General features: G+C 35.8%; 1 protein-coding gene across 21 annotated transcripts in view; it reads right to left on the reverse strand.

The window, feature by feature from the left end:
* The window catches only part of PTPRD (protein tyrosine phosphatase receptor type D), a 1,298,969-nt gene that overhangs the window by 455,059 nt on the left and 820,653 nt on the right, over nucleotides 1–23,257 (reverse strand). For all 21 annotated transcript variants that reach the window (XM_069776173.1, XM_069776170.1, XM_069776168.1 and 18 more), the window contains one exon: nucleotides 21,028–21,071. The gene's annotated coding sequence lies outside the window, so the exon portion shown is untranslated. The remainder of the gene's footprint in view (nucleotides 1–21,027; nucleotides 21,072–23,257) is intronic.

Genomic DNA, 23,257 nt, shown 5'->3' on the forward strand with positions numbered 1-23,257 from the left:
TTATTAGTTTCATCTTTTCTGTTCTATTAAACTGTTCTTATCTCAACCCAGGAGTTTTACTTCTTTTTCCCGATTTTCTCCCCCATCCCACTGGATGGGGAGGAGTGAGTGAGTGGCTGCGTGTTGCTTAGTTGCTGGCTGGGGTTAAACCATGACACAGATGAAGGGTTATCCCAGTTCTTTCTGAACAGGTCAGGTGCCACTTATGATGCCAAGAATTGAATACAACTCTTGGAAATAGGTTTGCCTTAGTTTTGGAACAGTTTTGTAGTCCTTCAACCTTCTTAGAAATCACCTGCAAGGTTTCAAGGCATTTCACAAGATCACATGGTTGCATCCTCTGGTGAAGGTGGGGAATCTTAGGCTTAGAGACACATTTTGGAAAAGGTCAAGGGATGGCCCCATCAAGTGAATGTGAGAATGGTCAGGGGGCTGAAAACAAAACAGAATCCTGGGCCAGGTTTAGAGAAATTAATGAAATATTACCCAGCACTTGCTCTAATAAAGTAGATTAGAACAAGACTCAAGCCTCAGGCTGTCAATAAACCATCTGGCATTTAAACATGTGGAAAGCTCTGAGTCTGGAATGATAGAGAGGGAGAGAATGAAGGACAACTGCAGCTTGCGAGATAGTCATCTGTTACGGTGATGCTATGGTGTTGAAGGGTGTCCTCAAAACAAATGGCACAAATATCCAACAGCCACACATCTCCAACTCAGAATTTTGGCATGTTCAGATTTGAACTGCCAAAGGTAATTTCTGCTTACTCTTTAGTATTTTTATGTGGACAGTTTTCAGTCTGCTTCACTATTTATGTCATCTTGCTTTTCCATGGATGTAGGGTTTTAAGTGGAATTAGGAAACAAACAGGGATTTTCAGAATCAAACTGATGCCTAAGGTGAAACCCCACTGTCCCTTAACATTTTGGGTTAAAGTGCTGAGGTCTCACAATTTGGCATATGCAAAACCAATCCTCAGCTGACACTTAACCAGGTGCATACCTAGTTTTTTTCAGCTTTGCTCCTTCATTTTTAATGATTACTTTATAAACCAGTTCATTTAACTTAGAATTATCATTGTATACTAGAGAAATCTTCTGTTTTTTAAAGATGTCATCCCTGTAGGTATGTACACACTAAAATATGCTTCTGAATACAAGAAACATGAAAGAAAAATCATCTGCGTAATTTGACAGGTGATACCAGTAATGGACTGCAAAAAATTTCAGATAACTGTCATTAATAACAACCTTTTGGTTAGTTAAATATGTACAGGATATGCAGTATTAAATGCACATTATTTATTTATTATGGCAGATTGTTTGACTTACTGAATCGCATTTTAAATTAATGAACTTGGGGACTGGGGTCCAAAGCTGTGACAATTGTGTACTCACAAACAACACAGTGGATAAATGTGCCTCCTGGAGTAGTGAGGAATACCCCCCAACCCTCCAAAAAGTTTCTGCCAAAAAGGTGAGACAGTTGACATTCCAACTGAAGCATTTCTACACCAATGCATGCAGCATGAGTAACAAACAGGAAGAGCTGGAAGCTACCATTGCATAAGGGTTGCCCTCTATGTTCAAGAGGGACAAGGAAGGAAAGGTAAGGGTGTTGCCCTCTATGTAAAAAAAGGAATCGAGTGACCTCTGTGTAAAAAAAAAAAAAAAAAAAAAAGCTGTCATTGAAAAACAGCAATGCACAGGTCTAGATCTTACAGGTGAAAATTAGACACCAAACCACCAAAGGAAACCTTATGGTGGATGTTTACTAAAGGCTACCTGATCAAGGAGAGGATGTCAGTGAAGCATTCTTTTTCAACTACATGATGCATCCTGTTCACAGGCCTTTATCCTGACATCTGCTGGAGAAGCAGCACAGCAAGCTGCAAGCAGTCTAACAGACTCTTGGAGTGCATTGAGGATAAATTCTTAATCCAGGTAGTAGACAGCCCAACCAGAGGAGATGCTTTACTGGACCTGTTGTTCCCCAACACAGAGGAACTTACTGGAGAGATCAGGACCGGTGATAGTCTGACCTGCAGTGATCATACACTGGTGGAATTCACAAGATATTAAATGGTGGATTTAAGGGATATAAACCAGGTGAAAAGTATAGTCAAGACCCTAAAATTTAGGAAAGCGAACTTTCAGTTTTTTAAGGAACTAGTGGATGGGACTCCCTGAGAAATTGCCCTCAGGGATAAAGGAGCAGAACAGAGCTGGAAGCTCTTTAAGAACATTTTTCTTAGAGCACAAGACTCCTTGATTACCATGCGCAAGAAATCAGGCAAGGAAGGGAGACCAGCATGGCTGAGTAAGGACCTCCTGGTCAAACTGAAATATAAGAGGGGAATGCATAGGCAGTGGAAGCAGGGACATACATCTTGGGAAGGATGTAGGGGTACTGCCTGGAAGTGCAGGGATAGGAACAGGAAAGCTAGGCACAGCTGGAGCTAAATTTGGCAAGGGATGTGAAGAATAATGAGAAGGGCTTCCACAGATATGTTGCTCAGAAAAGGAAGACAAAAGAAATTGTACCCCTACAACAAATGAGACAGTGGATCTGTTGACAACTGACATGGACAAGGCTGAGGTACTAAACAGCTCAAGGCAGGGACTGGAAGAAAGAAGTTCCAGCCATCATAGGAAAAGATCAATTTCAAGACCATCTGAGGAACGTAAAGATACATGAGTCTGTGGGACCAAACAAGATGTATCCCAGGATCCTGAGGGAACTGGCAGATGTAGTTACTAAGCCACACTTCATTATTTTTGGAAAGTCATGGCAGCCAGGCAAAGTCCTCAGTGATTTGAGAAAAAGGAATATTGCACCCATTTTTAAAAAGGGTAAAAAAGAGGACCCTGGTTGGAAACTACCAACCAGTCAGCCTTACCTCTGGGTCTGGTAAGATTATGGAACAGATACTCCTGGAATCTATGTCAAGGCATATTGGAAGACAGGAAGGTGATTAGAGACAGCCAACATGGTTTCACCAAGGGCAAATCATGCCTGATTAATTTGGTGACCTTCTGCAATGGAGTGTCAGCACTGGATAAGAATGGTGGATAAGGGAAAAGCAACTGATGTAATTTACTTTGACTTCTGTAAGGCCTTTGATATGGTCTCCCACAACATTCTTGCTGCTAGATTGGAGACATATGGGTTTCATGGATGCACTGTTACATGGATAAAGAATTGGCTGGATGGCCACATCCAAAGGGTTGCAGTTAACAGCTCAATGTCCCAATAGAGATCCGTAATATGTGGTGTCTGTGAAGGGTTCATATTGGGACCAGTACTGCTCAGTATCTCTATTAATTACATACACAGTGGGATTGAGTGCATCCTCAGAAAGTTTGCACATGACACCAAATTGAACAGTGCAGTTGACATGCTAGAGGGAAGGTATGCCATCCAGAGGGATCTTGACAGGCTTGGTAAATGGATCAATGTAAACCTCATGGAGTTCAACAAGGTCAAGTGCAAAGTCCTGCACCTGGGCCAGGGCAATCAACAGCGTCAGTACAGACTGGGTGATGAACAGCCCTGCAGAGATGGACTTGGGAATATTGGTAGATGAAAAATCAGACATGAACTGGCAATATGCACTTGCAGCCCAGAAAGCCAGTCACATCCTGGGCTGCATAAAAAGAAGCATGGCCAGTATGTTGAGGGAGGTGATTCACCCCTCTACTCTGCTCTGGTGAGACTCCACTTGGAGTACTGCATCCAGCTGTCTGCATCCCCAGCACATGGACAGGTCAGAGAGGGTCCAGAGGAGGGTTGCAAAAATGGTAAAAAAATGGAACACCTCTCCTATGAAGAAAAGCTGAGAGAGTTGGGTTTACTCAGCTTGCAGAAGACAAGAGTCTGGGAAGACCTTATTACGGTCTTTCAATTCTTAAAGAAGCTTATAAGAAAGACAGGAAAAAAAGTATTTACCAAGGCCTGTAGTGACAGAACAAAGGGCAATGGTTTTAAACTGAAAGAGGGTAGATTTAGATTAGATATTAGGAAGAAATTTTTTACAATGTGGGTGGCAAGAGACTAGAACAGGTTACCCAGAGAAGTTGTGGATGCCTCATCATTGAAAGTGTTCAAGGCCAGGTTGGATGGGACTTTAAGCAATCTAATCTAGTGAAAGACGGCCCTGCCTATGGCAGGGGGGTTGGAACTAGGTGATCTTTAAAGGTCCCTTCCAACCCAAACCCTATGATTCTATGATTCTGCTCTTACCATCTTGATTGTTTGTGGGCCATATTCTCTCTGTGTATGCATAGTGCGTTATAACACCTATACAAACAGGACATCATCTATTTGAAGCAGCAGTATCTTTAGACAATTTAACACTTCTCACTGACAAGTAATTAAGCACACCATCAGCTGCAACAGATCCACAGCCTTCATTAAATCCAAATCTCTTGTTTAAAGCTGTTCTTGTTTTTATATTCCAGCACTGCCAGAAGGGAAAAATGTATCGATGATGTCTCGTGGACCTTCCCATTGCCATCCAGCAATGTTGTTAAATGTTAAATCCATTTTTTTCCCAATCACTTAATACCTGGGGTTTTTTTCTTTCTTTTTTTTTTTTTAAATGTTGTTTAGGTTTTCCCTGTAAAAATGGGCTTTTTTTCTATTAGAGTCACAGTGCACCAAAGTATTTTTAAAAGTAGAAGAATTATTATAATTCTGAAGCAAATTTCTATGCAACTGTATTCAACTAGTATTGCAATTTTGTACCCAAATATTTTGTGCTGATTTCTTCCAGCTAGTTCTTTAATTACTTCTTCTATGTTATGATAGATAAAGATAGCAGTGATGAATAAGATTTATAAGCAATGAATGTGTTGCATCCTTCAAACTTTTTATGCAAAGCAACACTTCATAAAAGGAAAAGGAAAATATTTTAGAAAGGTATATCATGGAGGAGAGATAATATAAACCAGAATGAAAATATTTATGCATAAGAAGCTTACCCTGGGCTAAAATTCAAGCTAACAGCTCATGTATTAGATAATGAATACAAGGATGGTATATCTTTCATTATGCAAAAGCAAGGATGCTCTGGTAAATAAGCATACTGAAGAAAAAAATGTCAGATGCAAAATATGTGTGTATGGACATGTAGTGTGTACGTTTTTAGCTGTTTATGTAAGTTTGTGTTTAAGCACGGAAGAATTCCTTTTGAACTGAAGTCTTGTTCTATAGCAGACCAAATAAGAAAGCCAAAATATTCTAACTTCTAGTGCCATTTGCATTGTTTGCCAGCTTCTCTACTCATTATTACGTACAGGCCACAGCATTATATGCTAGACTAATTTGCTATTTCATTACTAATTCCTTTATGCATTCTTCAGAGCAGCAATTAAAAGGTGGGCCTTCAGCATGCAAGAACCAACTATTTGAACCATAATCACAACATATTTTATCCTTTGTGCTGGAGGCAGTGCAGTGGTTTAGAAGTTACGTCCTGGTGCAGTCTCTTAAGATTGCTTCAGAGGTAAGGGGGACCAATTTACAAGTAACTTTTTGAAAATATTTTTTGACACAGAAAAAGAAAGAAGGGCAGAGTACTCTTCAATGTGCTGTACTGTTAATTGTTTAAGATATATTTGATATTTGGAAAAAGAGAGAGAGAAGAGAGAGAGAGAATAAAGATCTGTGTTGTCCTCTTCATAAATAAGAAAATCTTACTGTAGTGAAGTTCACTTATTAATACATCTGACTTTTGACAGTTTCTTATCTGATAGTCCTTTCTTAAATGAAAGAATTTTGTTATGCACAGATCAGTCTATGAAGGTTTCTTGTCAAAGCTGTCACTTTGTTCGTGGCAAACCTACAGCAATTTTTACTAAAAAGCTGGTCTACTCATTAAAAACCCCTTCCCTGTAAAGAACTGAACAAATGTTTTTGTTCTAGCCTAACAAAGTATGCATCAGAGATGAAGGGATAGTTGCTTAAAACACAGAGAATTTCTGAGTTTTTTGGGAAATTTTGTTTAAGATTTATTTTAATTGTACATGGAAACATCAGGAGAAAAAAGTTACCCCCCCAAATATTTTGTTTAGAATGAACATTTTATAACAATGTAAAAAGCCTCTAATCTCTACATAAAAACATGTCAATTTCCATTTATATTTACAAAATTTATTTATCAAGGTATTTAAAATAAATGCTTTAAAAAAAACCAAACTACTTTCTCTAGCACCACTTACATTGCTTAAACCTTAATATCTGTTTACAAGTAGTTAATTCATGCCCTGGAGAGAGAGAACTTAAATAAGTCAGAAGCTGATACTTTGTTAAGTCTACAAAGACCAAAAGTAGAACTATTCATTCATCTAAACTCACCACCAACAAACAAAAATCCAATGTGAAACATGGGCACAATTGTGCAGTTCTTTCGTCATTAATGAAGAGTTTTATGACTAAATAAAATGTGTTAATTGAATTCAAATCATTATTCATTAACACTGTATCACAGAAATTCCTCCATAGTAATTTTATGGGTATTAGTATTTTATGCACAACCAGAACTGAAGAAACCTTGCTTCAGATTAAATTCTACTTTGTGGAGTGTAAAATGGGACATTTATTCAGTTTGCTTGAACACTAGAATGAGTGCTAGTTTGATGTTTCAGTGGCAAACAGCAACCCATCACATGGTAAAAACATATAGCACAGATTTGAAATAGGTCCATGATCACTAATTGTCTTGACAGATCAAAGCTATGACAACAGGGTTCTCAGGGAGATGAAACAATTTGCAGAGGATTATTAGATGGCTGCAGGTTCCTCAAAAAACACGAAGAAACAAAAATAATAAAGTTGGCAATTACAAATCCTACTTGCCATAAAGTGTGTTTATATATAAGCCTCTGAGTCCACCTACATAAGTAATTACTGTGTGAGGGGAGTACTGCTCTGTCTTCTTTGCCCTTCATAACAGAATGCCACACTAGCAACTACGGAACTTGTGAATAAAACACCAGCAATGCAGGATTTCAGAATAGAAAATGTACAGTATTGAAAATGGATTTTAAGAGTTCATCTAATACATCAGCTTTTTTCCCCAGAGTGCAATTTTGTCTCCTGGTCTTAATTCAAAGCCACCTTTTACAGCGTTTACTGTAACAGTGCTTTTGTACTGTCTGGTCACTTGTATTTAGTATGATAGTACAATTGATATGAAGGTACTGTGGTGCTAAGTCCCTGAGATTTTTATTCAGGGAATGCCCCTAACCTGTAACAATACAGCTTGGGAAGGGTAAGATTGAAACGGATCTTACTCAGATACCTGAAAAGATCAGAACTAGGACAGAGACCTGCTCAGACTTTGGCCAGCAAATTCCTATTTCAGTCTCTCCAGTTGCCTTCCAATACACCAGTACAATTCAGAATTATGGAGTACAACTAATGACAACAATCAGCACTCAGTCAGAAATGTTATTTTATATGTGATTTGCATATATATTGATAAAAATTACAAAAGGAAATGAACTATTATTTTTACAATAGTGTATGACAAGAAATGACATAACTTCATAGTGAGCAATATTTCGGTTTTGAACATCTTTTTTTTATCTTTATCTGCCTAGCATAATAATAAACAAAAAGAATATGTATGATGTCTAAATTTCAAAGTGTTGTTGAAAATTTACCTCTTACCTCTGATTAATGGTTTATTCCAGCATTTTTCTCTATTGTAATTAAAAGGAATCTTGTGGAGCAAAAAGCCTCATAACAGTGTTATTAGCATCAGAAAAGAGTACATATTTTTCTTCCACTCTTAAATCTGCATAGTTTATCCTCAGATCTAGATTACTAGGAAGAAAAAAGAACCGTTAACCTCTCCATATTCTCATATTGTAATATGCTTGTAAAAAACAAATTCAGGAGGCTAAGCAAACGTACTGGAGGTAATTCATGCCCTTTGTTTCCTCCCTCATTAAAAAGGTAATTTGGGATTAACAAAACTACAATGGCAATGTTTTCTACAAACCTCAGTATTAATATAAATACTGATAGTTACTGAGAGAAATACGGTGTGTAATCCTTTTTTAATTGTCTTGTGGTCTTCCTTCTGAAAAATTTACACAATAGTATCATTTGTGTACAGTGTACATATTGACAGATAAATACAGGACCGAAGTAACTGTTAGACAATCCTTCTGCTGAAAAAGTATTTTAACCCTTATTATCTGTGTTGGTGTTTAAAGGAGTGAGATAAAGAACAAAATATTCAAATTCTGTGTTGTACATCCTCTTTTCCTTTCCAAAGGAACCAAACATTGAAGTTTTCCTTTGACTATTCAGTAACAAGCCCTTCTGCTCTTTCTACCTCCCCCTTCTTCAGGGATTTTCCACTTTGTCAGAAAAGGACACCCTGGACCAGAATAGCTATGCTATTTCTGATGGGCAGCTAGTTTGACAGGACTTGAACACATAAATAAAAACCTCTGTGCTTAACAAGCATGAATAGGAACAACTGGATCTGAACCATTAAAATCCCTGTATTAAAGGTAGAAATCTATGCATTTAGTTAGCTAAAATAAGAACCAGTATGTACCCCCTTCAAAGATTGTTCCTAACACAAAGATTTCTGGATTGGAAGTGTTTGAATAAACACTCTCTAGGTATGCAACCAGCGGAAAGAAGAGGGAGAGAGCTGAGAACTAATGAAAACTTCTGCACCAGCAGATGGTGAGACTTTGTACAGAGGCAGGTGTCTACATAAGAAAAAGAGCAGCAGGATTAAAGGATTCAAGGTGATGACTGTTACTACTTTTTAAAAACAGCTTCTGTCATGATCTGTAAGTGCAGCTTCAGTTGAAAGTGATGACTGCAAAATGGTCATTTTTATTCTGTCTATTTATTTAGACAATGAAAAGCTTTCAAAGGCTGGGACACATTCTCTGCATTTTGTTTCAATGAAGCATGCTACAGTCTTAATGGGTGCACTGGGCACGTGTGAACAGATGCAGAAAGGCATGGTAGGTTTTAGTACATATGGGGCAGTCTGAGCCCATTCTTGCAATAAGTGCTGATTCTTTTGAATTTGGTGTATTTATACATGGCTAAAGCTTTCTTGGTTGGGTGTTTGGTGTTTTGTGGTTTGGTTTGGTGGTTTTGTTTGTTTGTTTGTTTGTTTGTTTGTTTCCTCTGCTCCTTTTCTCTCCTGAAAAGGAACTTGGAAGAAGAAAAAGTTATGTGTTGGAAAAATTTACTGGTTTAAACAAAACATCCTCTCCCACTGTTTCTAATGCATTAACTTTGTTTTAAGTTGGCACAATATGATTTCTGCTGCAAGTTTTTCAGTTTGGCGATCCCAGGAAAATTAAAGAACACAATTCATATGGTGTTAATAACATATATGCTACTTAAGACTCAGAAAATTACTGGATCTAATGAAGAGTAAGTAATGGAATATAACTCCCTGGGTTTTGATGGAACCAAAAAGAAGAGCTGAAAGACTGCTAGAAAGAGAGGTGACCTTTGATTTTAAGAACATGTAATTCTGTTTGTTTAAAAAGAACACAAATGCATCATTTTTCACTTATGAGTATTTATCCTGCCCTTTAAAGGCCATGTAGTGAGTGGAGCTAAAGTTCATACTTAAAATGATATCTGAGTATCCAGTATGAACCACACTTTTCCCTTAGCATTGATTTTGAACAGAAAAGATTAGGAAGCAACAACAAAAAATCATCTGTAACTATTCCCAGTACAAATTAAAAAAGGAGCTCACAATATGTATACACACACACACACATATATTTGATAGGCAGTAGATGTAGACTCCAAACTTCTTTCTGTCCAAACTACTTTCTGAACCTCACCGAGATAATTAGAAGAGTAAGTACCGGAATGCTCTACAGATAAATAATAGTATTGAAAAGCTAGCTGGTAGTTCCTATCAGCTGTCTAAGGAACTGTAGTGGAGAACTTATTTTTCTCCTTCTCCTCCTCCTTTTGCCACCCATCTCAACACAGATCTGCCACAACAAGCTAATCTTTCAAGCAAAAGCAGTTTAAGAAATATGTCAATCCCAACTTCTAAACAAAAAAGATAAACTCCTTTCTGTATACTCTACCGAACATAGATATTTGTTAGTCAAAATATTATTAGTGAAGCACAAGAACATTTTTGAGGAAGACATATAGTTTCCCTTCTGGAGCTCAGCAGACTCCAGTCATATCTTGGCTTTCTGCTTTCACATATAAGAGGTTCAGATATTTCCCAATGTACTGACTGAGTGAGAATAACTATTTTAAAAATGAAAGAAAGCAGAATTTCTCACAAATGTTAGTTTAGGAAAAACATTCTGGGAAATTTTTTACATTCAATCTTCAAAATGCACTTAATTCCTATACTTTATTAAATATTTTGAAATACTAGTAGCAGTAATAAAATGATATGTACTCCTAGGAATAAATAGTATGTTGGCGTATTCTAAGATGGAATATACACATCTTAAAATTAAGAGTAGCTAGTGATGAATACTCAGAGAAACAATTTCTTTAGAGGATGAAATTGCTTTCTGCATCTCGGTTATGTGACACAATGCTGATATGAACTACAAAATTTAATAAAAGCAGGTTATAAGCATTGTAATTCTGAAAAGAATTTTTCATTTTTTAATGAAATTATAATTCTAAAAATATATTTTTAGGTAGGAAATATCTTCCACATATATATGAATAAGCAAATGCTATGTAATTTTAAATTTCCATCTAGTTCTACAAATTATTTAACTGCTTGGACACATGGGAAAAACTCATAGCCCTAAAGTTAGTTTTACATTATTTACAGCTATTTCAAATCCAAAACCTATTTAATTTGGTATCTGCCAATTTGATCATCTGCCAATGATCATTTTAATGCAATGTTGAGATATCATTTCTGCTGTGATATAGCATTTATTAAGCCCTAGCACAAGGAGTCTTTTCTCCTATAAGAATGGGACTGCCCACACTTGTAGCAATCAAGACACCTGCATCCACTTAACCCATCCTAATGTGATTGTAACAGCACCAGGGAGCATGGGAGTTGCATAGAAGCCAACTCTCATCTAGAAGCAGTATGCCTCTGCTAGCAAGGCACAGTCTGTAAGCTAACAAGTCCTGGCACTTTTCACAGCTCAATAGCTCAGGGGCAACACTTCATGAACATGCTATTCTGCTTCTAGAGCCAAGCAAGTTCACCCATACGTCTCTGCACCATTCCCCATGGACTTACTGGTGGACATGTCTGCCAATGGAGGCATCTCTGGCACCGTGACTTGCTGGGCACTGTAAACATACTTACTTCTTCTTCAGTTTCACTGTGAAATACTTGCCCATTTATTTGATGATGACTGACTACCTTTTTCAGGAAAGAAGTATGTTTTATAATCAGAAACACTGACATTTGAGGCTTCTATTCATTCATACTGACTCTAGCAGATATTGAATGTTCAGCTGTTATAACAAAGTTCAAAAGACTATTTTTACCATCATCTTATATCCTCTTTTCTAACAATGTGTGCAGGTGAGGTGGAATACCTATGATGAAGGTGAGACATTCAACATAAAGAAATCCTTAAAATGAATGTCTTGTTTTCTCAAATCCTTGCACCAAAGTTACATTTGATGAGAATTGGGGAAGTTCGAGTTAACTATTATATAAACTTCTTATTGTTAAATGTTTTTTAAATAATGCAAGACATGGGGAAAAAACCTTGAAGTATTGAACACTTCCTTTATGGAAGATGTTTTACAGAAAATCTATTTAAGATCCAGGCTGCATTCAAACTTCATCCCTTAAGATTAAAAAAAAAAAAAAAAAAAAGAAGAAAAAGACTGATCTACTGAGTTTACCACTTATGTGTATAATTATAAATTAGTTACACATTGCTCTCAGACATAATTTAATCAGTTTTTTAAGGAATTATTAAAACAATACAGTATTTTTTTTAACTTCAAGAAAGTCTTTCTGACATAAGAGCATCTGTAATTATAGAAGGTCAGAGCACAGGAAGTATTCCATATGACAGGAGGACATGAATAACTTATAGTGTAACACTACCATAGATCAGGGTCTTCAGGTACTCCTCCAAATTCTGTGTGAATGATAACCATGTTAAGCCTATATGGCACTCTTATTGCTAATATTAATATTTCAGTTCTTTAGGAATTGTAGGCTATATTCACAAATGAGTGATTGCCTTTCTTCTAGTCATAACTGTGAATTCCTCCTTTGTTTTCCATGGTCATTCACTTCCCTGCAAGTAGAAAGCCTTTAGCTGAAATGTAGAATCATAATGAGAGCCAGAAATAAGACTTGACAGTGATACCATCTTGCTAATTTTGACCCTAAAACAAAATAACTGGAGTCATATACAATGAACTGAATGCCTAACCACTTCCCTACAAAGACCAACACATAATCTAGATTTTAAAATGACTAACAGAAAAAAAGGAAAAAAAAAATCCTGTGTGCATCAGAAGCAAAATATTAGTGTTACTGCCATTAGAGGAAGCAATACATGTTTTCAGGGATAAAGATATGTGTGTGTGTTCTGAAAAGTGTGTAAGTAATAAGAAACAGCAGAAAAGAAAGGGAAGGCATAGGCAATGACAGAAGAAGCTGTCTGTAAATGTGTCTTAAACCTGGTCCACACTTTTCCCTGTGGTTCATAATTCAGTTTCAGCCAGTTTTCCCAACAGTAATGCCAAACAGGAGGTGGTTCTGGGTGACACCAGGAGAGCAACCATCCTGACATTGTAAAATTGCTGCTGCTTTGATCATTCTTTGATTCACTAGAAGGCTAATACCCCTGAGCCTCAAAGCCAAGCTGTGCAACATGAGGGATGCGGAGGTCAGTATCTTTCTGACCCCTCCTCGTAAGTGGTGAAACCAAGGACCATGAGATTAATACAGCATAGCACATCAAACTTCTTGTTAATTATTTCTCAAGTAATGCAAAACACGAAACAATCAATTGTCTTCCTTTTTCCCCCTTGGGGAGCCCAACAAACCCAGTTCCTGAAGTTTCACGCCAGCAACCTGAATGTCCCTTCTCCTGTCAATTAGTCACTTGAAGATTTACTGAAATCTGTCTTGAAACTGAGCTGGCTCCTCCCTGTCACTATTTGTGTGGCTGTTCCAGGACTCCACACATCTGACAGATAAAAAGAAAAACACAAACACTACACGAAACTCCTACTAATTTTTGTTCTTTGTTCTAATTTGATCTGTTAATCTATGCTTCATTTTGTATCAGGATTATAGCTTGCAAATTAGATTTTCCTACCTGACATTGATCCCCTGGATGCATTTATAATAAGTACATTTATTCAGTGTATTTATAATGGATTTATATAGCCCTTATTTTACTAAGTTTAACAAACCAGTACTGTTTAGTCTATACAGAAGAGAGAGAAGGTCTCCATTTTCCTAATTATGTTAGAGATTCTTTCACGCTTGCACCTATTCACTTTATTTAGTCCACATGTCTGTGTCATAATGGACATAAAATATTGGCAGAAAATTGCAGCTTGAGGGAAATGCTGTTTTATCTGAGTTATGTCACCTCTTTAGGATAACTAATCCTAATTCAAATAAAGGGGCATGTCTGAGCTACCTTGCAGTAAAATACTCCAAAACATGTTTAGGAGTTTAGGGATGGAGTGTAGGGGTAGAGATTCATGAGAAGAAGTGGGACATTGGATTGCCAAATGGTGGATTCTAGTAGTGAAACTTTTTAAGTAGAAATTGTCTGGTGCCCCATAGGAGCAATTCACACAATTTTTCTCACATTCAGAGTTGCGTAGCACTCCAACTGGAGTCTCTGCAAGGCATTCTTAATGGTTTGAGTACTTCCTTGTTTCTTCTGAAAACATTTCACCTGATCCATACTAGCAACTCATTAGCCTTTTCATGTTTACAGTGCTTCTGGATGCACTCTATTTGTGATCAAACATGAATTCCTGCCCACTTGTTCAATTAATTAGATGCCAGGCCTTTTTGTCCAGAGGAAATACAAGACTAAAAATAGTGAGTAAGTCTTCTTCTTTTGTTACTAGGTTTTATATTGTAGGGCTGACAGCCTTGCTTTCCTACATCAAACAGACACTCCTTAATGATTATAAAGAAATATTTAGTGATGTACTGCTCTTGAATCACAGACAGCTTGTTTCAGTGAACGTTTTATTTCACAAAAAACTGGGACAAAGTGGTTACAGGAAGAAAAAAGGATAGATATCTCCATGAACAAATAATAAAATCAGCATTAAAATATATTATTAAGCTGTCTAATAATAATCAGTTTGATTGCTGAGAAGAAGTTAGGTGAACTAATGTCTGTGATTACAGCAGGATAAAAAAATAGTCCAATAGCAGCATCCAACCAAGGGAAACAATAAGCTAAAACTTTAAACATGTTATTAAGATACACAGTGCCCACAGCAAGAGAACAGGACTTGCACCATTAATTGCTGGTGTCTAGACCATAATTTGTTTTTTAGTCCCCACAAGTTTAATCTGTCCAAAAAAGAAAATAGTATATTAATGGCAGGTTTCATAAAACTGGCGTGGAATCAATCCCAAACATGTTTAGATTCACAGCTTCAGTTCATTTCCTGTCTTGTAAACACAAAGGTAACAGGTCATTTCAATTCAACCTGTGGATTCTGTATTGCAATTATGCAGTCAGTGTTGATACATTCCTCAAACGGAGTAAATGTTCAGCTGGTATCCATTTAAGGTATCTCCAGGTCTACTTTAGTGCTTTTATCTGGTTAAAAAATGGTAGAACTCAAATCTAGATATTTACTGTAATAAAAGTTACACATTCATACATGAAGGAAAATTAGTGCAATTCTTATGCCACCAGGTATTCAGTCCTAATTGTGTGCAAATGGAAAGAGTTCACATTGAACTTATATGTGCGTAAGGAGCACAATTTCTCTCTTGGCTGTATGATATATTCAGAACTCAGTAATGAAAGCTAGAATGGCTGAAGAAACGTGTTCTTGGTGGCTTTATGCAAACTTACACATGAAGAGGTTTTAATTATGTAAATGGTCATGCACTACAGTCAATTTAGTATAATAAGCTAATTAATAACATGGGAAAGGGCACAACCTGACATTTGTTTTCATTCCTGTGTACTTATTCCTATTTTAATTGACTTAATGGTGTTTTCCAACCAATTTTTAACATGATAAATCACAAGTCATGCCTTTTTGTTAAATCAGTCTGAAGTCTTTTCCTTCTCAATTTCCAGTTGATAAAACAATTTCCTTCCGTGAATTTCAAGGAAAAAGACAGCTAATGTCCCTTTTGTAGGATGGTGGTACAGTTTACAGAGTCTTTTTCAGTACCATATTTCTATTAACCATCTAGCTGATGACAGAGGGAATAAAATATGGTGCACTTTAAGGTCTATAAAATTTTACTGTATTATTTTAAAATAATAATAATGATAATTGAAATATTATTATTATAGTAGTCATTGAAAAAAAGTTTTTATCAACTCATTCTAGGATAGTCAAATAAGTTCAGATTATGGAAAACAACAATGTAAGAATATCACCAAAAGATTAAGGTTCATAATTCCAATTTATTTTATACAAAAATATTTGTACTGTTTTTGTTTGTAAAGGTAATTCACTTACTTAGAAACTTTCTCATAGTTAGAAAAACACTAAAGCATTCATGACATTCATGACACACTCCTGCAAATCTCTTTATCTGAAGTAGAAAGATATTTTTCCATGCCTTTCCTAACTGTTTTTTTTTTTAAAACACCAAAAACAAATTATTTGCTCAGCTCCAGTATAGTTAGAATTAAGTGTCTGAATAGGACATAGTCATTACTTATCATCCTGTAAACTTTTAGGTCATCTTCGAATATGCCATCCTTATAAAGCAAAAAAGTCTTCTGCTGAACTCTTGGAACTCCAGTAACACATTATATAAAATTACAGAAACTACGTGAAGAGTTTCACTTTGGTAACTGCCGTGTAACTCAGTGCTGTAATCCTAGGAGACTAATAACTTCTTTAATAGAAATTAGCAATTACATCTATGAACTTGGTTAATGAAGTTCTTGATGTGAAAATACTAAGTAAATAATATCAAATTATAAGACTGATTGTATTTTCTGAAATATCTTATGATAGGTTTATGGCCCAGTACGTTATCTTACAACAACCCCTGACCTTTTCCAAAAAGTGATCATTTTTTCAAGCCAAAAATGGCATATGACTCATCGAGGTTGAAGAAGTCATGCCCATTTCCTTTATTGCTGTCCAGTGGTGCAATATGCTTTTAACTGTAATTCTCCTAAATAGAGTTCCTGAGTATATCTTTTCCAATAATAGTTTCGTTTAATGGCCTTCCATTAAATTATAAAATAAAAAGGATTTAATCTACAGGAAATAAGATCAATCTTACTTTGTTGTTTATTCTATTAATATTTGTTGTTTATTAAAGACATACTACGGTCTTGAATAATACAGTATTCTACTGAATATTGTTGATATATTATGGCAACAAGTAATGATTTAGATTAATAGGCATTTTGGATGTTTTTTTTCCAATTCCAGTTTATAAGCAGCTTATTTATGTGCCAGCATTTTATGCATGGGGCAGAGTTTTGTGTGAAGTTACTATCACTCATTTTTTGGTTAAATATTCTTCCTGTTTTCCTTGCAGACTTAGTCCCAGGTAGTGGCAGTAGAGGGAAGTTTGCACTAAAAATCCATACGGGTCAGAAGGCTGGCTATTTCTACAGAAACTTAACTCAAGAAATAATCAGAGAAGTTTAGTGTTGATCAGTAAGCTACTGAATATTATTCATAATTTTTAATATCGTCTTAAGATAGAAAACTAAGAAAGCTAGAAGAATCATGTTTTTATGTTTACTTTGAAACCCTGATAGTGTATGTTTTTATTAGCACTGAAGCTTCTGACTTGTTAATTATTTATGCTGCATTATTTGTCTTCCCCTCACTCCTTTTAACTTATTTTTTTGTGGTGGGTATTAACAGCTATTAATTTGCCTTAGAACAGTTAGAATTTTTGTAATTAGTAATAGTAGAATAATTTGCCTAGTAAAAAAGTCTCTGTTAAAAATCACTGTCCTTGTTTGCTAATTCATGCACAGGCCGGACTTCCTATAATGTTTCCATGATTTATATTTTTTCTTGACAAAACTTGGGCATGTAAGTGTAAATCTAAATCTCAACTAGACAGAATAGATTTCTTCTCATCCTACCCTTTGCATAATACTTTTGCTAGCCTACAGGAAAGAAAAAAGTGTACTATAAATCTGTCAGTTTTTATAATAGCCATGTCTTTCATGAAGAGTCAATGTTTCAAGTGACCTCATTGCAGCAACAGAAATATGAATGGTTTCATGTGTAGCAGGGAAATAGAAACACATTACTTACAGAATCAAAGTTCCATGAGATTTCGACAATGCTTTGTGAAGAAATTTTAGACATGCTTTAGAAAGACTGAATATTTTTGTCATGGAGGATCCCAAAGCAAATGACATCATAGGTGTTATTTACATTTCTTTGAGATACGTAATTAGACAATGAGCTTTCAACAGATAAAGATAGCTGGTTATAGATTAGATTTATTTTAGATGCCTTTAGTAAGTCATCTGTATTGGAAATATCACTACTGTTGTAGGACATATTGCTTGCCCTATCCTCTACAGAATTCAGACTTTGAGCACCCCCTTACTGTAAGATTTTTTGCCATTAAGTCTGTTATGTAACCAAAGACTGACACACTTTAGACATCTCAGTGTCCTTTGATCTCCATAATCAGCTTCTTCCTACATAATATGCACTTTACTATAATAAGTAAATTGCAAGCTCTCAAAATCAGCCACAGAGAAGAAATAACTACTGATGGAATTAACAGAGGGCCGTACGGAAGAAACAGCAAGTTGGTGCACAGTCACCATGACATTGAGTTTCTGTTTACTGCACTGGCATAAGCGTTGTTCAAAATTTGTTCAATAATGTTGTTTAATTGGGCTTAGAAAATAAAATGTTATTTGTAAATATGTTTCCCTTTAATAATAAGCCACAGACCATTTTCACTGTGATTCTTGCTCCTGTAAAAACATGTTGTCCTACATTGCCCTGCAGACTATTTAATAGTCAGGCTTCTGTTAAAGGCTATAAATGTTTCTAAGCAACCACAACCCACTTTAAATATGCTAGTCAATTAGCTCTAGACAGCATCTTCCAGTGTTTGTCTCTATTGTTTCTTTCTGACTTGAAACATAAAGAGACAGAGAGAGGAAATTTTAAAATAATGCCTTGTACTAATCAAGGTTGATGCTAATAAGTAGCACCTCTTGTAGATAAACAAACACAGTCCTTGGACAGCCCCTGTCCAAGGGTACAGTGATGTGTGTGCTTATCAATCCCTTATCAACATATAAGCCAGAAAGAACAGAAAGTTATCTAGCTAATGACAGTATGGAAAATAAAAACAAAAAGCAAGAGAAGTATTGGTGGTCGTGAAATTAGCTTCTCCTATATTGTCCAGTGTTTTCATATTGTGATTTTTAACACTCATTTTTTTCCACAGAAAAACAATAAAAAAGTCTCCCTATAAAACAAACCCAGTTGTTACATACTTTTAAAGGAGAGAGCTCTAAAGAATGATTTTTCTATTCAAAAGTTAAATATCAGTTGAATTTTGATCACAGGGGGATGTCTTAGGCAGCTTATTCCTGTTAATCTATCATTTTTATTTTCTCTCTTTCATGATTATAATCCCCATTTTATTCCTAGAGTCACAACAATCTTTCTTACATGGTGTGGTCAGTTTTCCTTCTTATCTGTAACGTTTTTCCCACTGTATTATTGTGTATTATTGTATTCCTCACATCTCAGTGAGGAATGTCTGAGAGGAAAATACTGACATTTCATAAAGTCTCTTATGGCTTAGAATACCTCCCTCTGTTGAGGCCTGTATAAAACATAGTTTGTGTTTGCTGTGAATATCCAACATGATTTAACTAAGCAAGGATGAATATTACTGGAACTTGACACTTAACAGAAAGCCTTTTCTGGGTTTCTGGTATTGCCGCTGCCATTTAACACAAGGTTGAGAGTGACTTAAAGTATAAAATTACATCAGAACAGGGAGGCTAACTTAAGTATGTGTCTGGTAACCTATTTAACTCACTAGCTGTATTTCTGTCTGTTATTTTCCAGTTGATAGCATATTCTATAATCTGTACCATAAAAGCAAGAATGGCCAAAGATCTTTGTAACACAATAGCTCCCCTGGGATATTAAGTGGCTAATAATGGAAATTTTGGGAAATGTAAGAACAGCACAAATATATAGTGATACTACCCCTGGGCATGTATCCACACAATTGCACCTTAGGGACTTTCTGAAGCCAGAGGGAGTATCAGTGTATTTACAGCTTTATGGGATTTTTCTTCTACATTATTTTCTGGCTTTCCCTTGAGTCTATGGAAAATTTTGAATCCCCAATAACTTTTTGCAAGGAGTTTTGCATCTTCCCTATAAGCTGTATTTATTCTGAACCTTGCACTCATTACTTTCAGTTTTTGGACTATAGCTTTTGTACTGTAAGAAAAAAAGAATGATTGTTCCTGTCTTTTTTTCCTACTAATCAGATATGATTTTATAACCCGCTGTCTGGTCTTTCCTCAGTTTACCTGTGATCCAGATTGAAGAATGCGAGGTATATAGTCATTACTCATACAAAAGCTGTCTTATTATTTTGATCATCCTTTTTGTCCTGCTCCTTATCTTGCCAAATGTTGCTGTATTTACATTTGAGATGATCTAACTCTGAATGGAAATTAACCACCTTCAAACTGTGAGTGCTTGTGATATTAGGACTGTTTTTCTCAGGGAGCATCACTTCACATTTATTGCATGCTGAATTTCATCTGGCAATTTTTTGCCAATTCACTTGATCATCTTACGATTCTTCTGTCTTTCTCCACAATGAAGTCAGCAAGTTTACTTCTCTAAGTAGCTTAATAACTCCAGAAAAATATGTGATATTATTTTTCGCCACCTTTTTCAGCTCTGCTATCAATGTGTTAAACAAAATGGGTTAATGTATGAAACCTGAAGACTCCCCTTGAATACAGAGATAATTTAGCTGTTTCATAATATGATCAATAACCCCAAATTTCCTATACGTTATCACACATATATTATATAGTATGTATTATAAATTGCCAAACTGACTGTACACATATAAAATAATCACAATTTTGCTGTGATGCTTTACTAGCCATAAAATATTTTCACACTAGGGACTGATCTACTCCATAGCTAGTCAATGACTACCCTGCTTTATTCATCAAAAAGAGATAGGTCAGGTCATATGTGATTAACTGTCATATTACTTTATACAAAGTAAGTAGAAAGAGTATTAAAGGTTTGACATATCTTCTTCATACAGCTATAGCTTGCAGAATATTTTCTTACAATAATCAGTGAACTGCTTTCCAGTCTTACTTTGCCTGTACAGACGAGTATTACTCACTGTAAAAGGCTAGTGTGAGACATCACATGAAACAGAAAAGCTAGAAGTGCTCAATACCCTTTGTTGTTACTTATGTGACTCCTTCAATGCAGTCTCTAAATTTCCATTTAATTTATAGCACACCTTAGGAATCATACCATAGCAGTAAGACTTTCTTTTATTTCAACACTGCAAAATCTGAACTATGATCTCACTCCTGCACCTTAGGAGATATACACAACAGTTTATTACATGATCTACTGATCCAAGCATTATGCTCTTTTTCCTGACTAGAAGTACTTCTTGGAATTTCAAAAAGGATATACTTTCTAAGACGTACTAAATATTGCCAAGTAGAAGGAAGTTTGTGGTTTATAACACAAAACTCGAACCAAAAGAAGTCATAGGCCTTTTAGAAAAAAATAACTAACATTGCAAAAATCTGTAACAATGAACACTTAGAAAGCAAGTGCATGTGAGATCTTACTTTGAATCTCTGTAGATTTTGCTGCTGTCCACTGAATTTCTCACCTAAGGAAAAAGAAAGGGGCAAAATAAAACTTTGTGAAATGAATAATATATTATTCTGTTAGAGAAATTAAGTTAAAAATTATCACAAGCAAGATTTATTTTCACTTTCTAATTTTGAATCCAAGTGAAGGGAACATCCTGTGTATTGAGTATTCAATTTCTAAAAGCCAAGAGTTCTATACAACTTAAAAGGACACACATTATCTCTGGTTCAAATCTATGTAACAGAAAATCCATATAATAAAAAAGACAAAAAAAATTTATCCTTTAAATTATGACTTATAAAAACATAAACTCAAACTTTTTCAGTGCACCCAAATGGATATTCAGTGTCATATTCTGTGGGAAGAGAAACATTTTTTATAGACTTAATGCTTAGAAAGTATCATGTACCATGCTTGTTCTTTGCATACAATCAATAAATATTTTCAATTTCAAATTGAGAAAATGCAAACATAAAATAAAATAAAGAACCTGATCTAAAGCTCAGCTAATGTAATGAGAAAACTTATAAGGACTCCCTCTAAGAGGTCTGGAGGCAGCTCTGAATGGGGAGTTACTCTTAAAAGGCACTGCACCTTTCTATTGAGCAGATACACTTGCTTCCAAAGTATCTAAAAATCACAGGATTTATCAGGTTCAAGACATAAAGGCAGAATGTCTTCAATTTAAATTTGTGTTCTGATCTGCAGTTGAAGGATCTAAAATCAGTATCCTTTTGTTTATTTAATTGAAAAACAGTCACAAAACTATGTAAGTTCTGTCAGTTTTTATAATAGCCATGTCTTTCATGAAGAGTTAATGTTTCAAGTGAAAATAATTTTTGGTAGAGAAACAGAGAAGGGACTTTTGGGTGCTTTTGTAAATAGCACAGACAAAGACTTATGCTGGTTAGAAATCTTTCCTTGATTATATTTTCCACAGCAGAAGATTTACTCATCCTCAATTTTCTACCAATGTTTTTAGTGTTTTCCTAGTCAATCTTAAAAGAACCTGGGTAGAGAGGAGAGCTGTTACTTTAACGTTATGGTGTTGCTCGACGCAGTTCTGGAAGAATCAAAATCTTTGGTTGAAAAACTCCTCTACTTCATACATTTTACAAAGAAACAAGCAGATAGTTACAGTTTTCCTTAGTAAACACCAATATATTTCAAATTCTAAAAATTAATGTTATGGAAACTTGGTCAGTGTATTTGAAAAACCTGTGCAGAGAAGTGGAACTGACATGCTTTTATTCTTGCAGAAGCCCTCGGATACTTGCAGGTTTATGTCCAACACAGGGCAATCAGGTCTTCCTGCCTTCCCTGACTATTTTCACTCTCCCGTCATACAGTAGACAATGGGCTGGCTTAGGTATACCTCATCCTGCTGGACCTTGGGCTGGAACCTTGCCCATAGCTGGGAAACAGTGGGTATGTCATATGTGTACCATGCTGCTTTCTGCCATATTCTGCCCATGTTGCTGGCCAGAGAAGAAGAATGAACAGAAGAGATATGGTTAAAGCCAATTTTCATTCAGTTTATGGGACTGCAGCAGCAGACACAAAAATGGAAGGAAGGTAATGAAGACAGGCAAATCCAAGCATCCGTTCTCTGTGCAGCAGATGCCCCAGGGCCCAAAAGGAGACACTGACACCATCAACACATTTTTTTGTTCTGTTTTGTTCTTCGTAGTTTCATTTTTCATGGAAGTTTCTGTGCCAGGCCAACCTCAACAAAATAGCTTCGCTTCTTGTTCCTTTTAATCTGGCCCTGGATCTAGCTCTGGTTTATAGATCCTAAAGATAATCTGATTTTATGTCTCCATAGTAGTTTTATTGTATTTGAAGACATCTAAAGGGAACAATATTCTTAACTGGTATTAACAATTTATTACGATACATTTTTCTAGTGCTCTTATACTTGGGTTTTGATGAAATGGCATTAGGAGGTGCATGAAATCCTCAAAGAGAGAATATGTAAAAGTTACTCTTCACAGAAATATTGTATTGATGCTTGCCAGAGAAAAATAGTAATGGTAGAAATGGTGAATTCATACAAAAGAGAAGAGTCAAAAAGTTAACACCACATCTGAGTAATTTTTTTAATGTATTATCTGTTCAGAAAGCATGTTAACATGGTTCTTGATCTCATTGCAGTTTCCATCCTCTTGCCACATGCTTCCAGATCCTTTAGCAAAATGTGTA

Source organism: Haliaeetus albicilla, chromosome Z (assembly GCF_947461875.1).
Source record: "Haliaeetus albicilla chromosome Z, bHalAlb1.1, whole genome shotgun sequence".
NCBI classification, from domain to species: Eukaryota; Metazoa; Chordata; class Aves; order Accipitriformes; family Accipitridae; genus Haliaeetus; species Haliaeetus albicilla.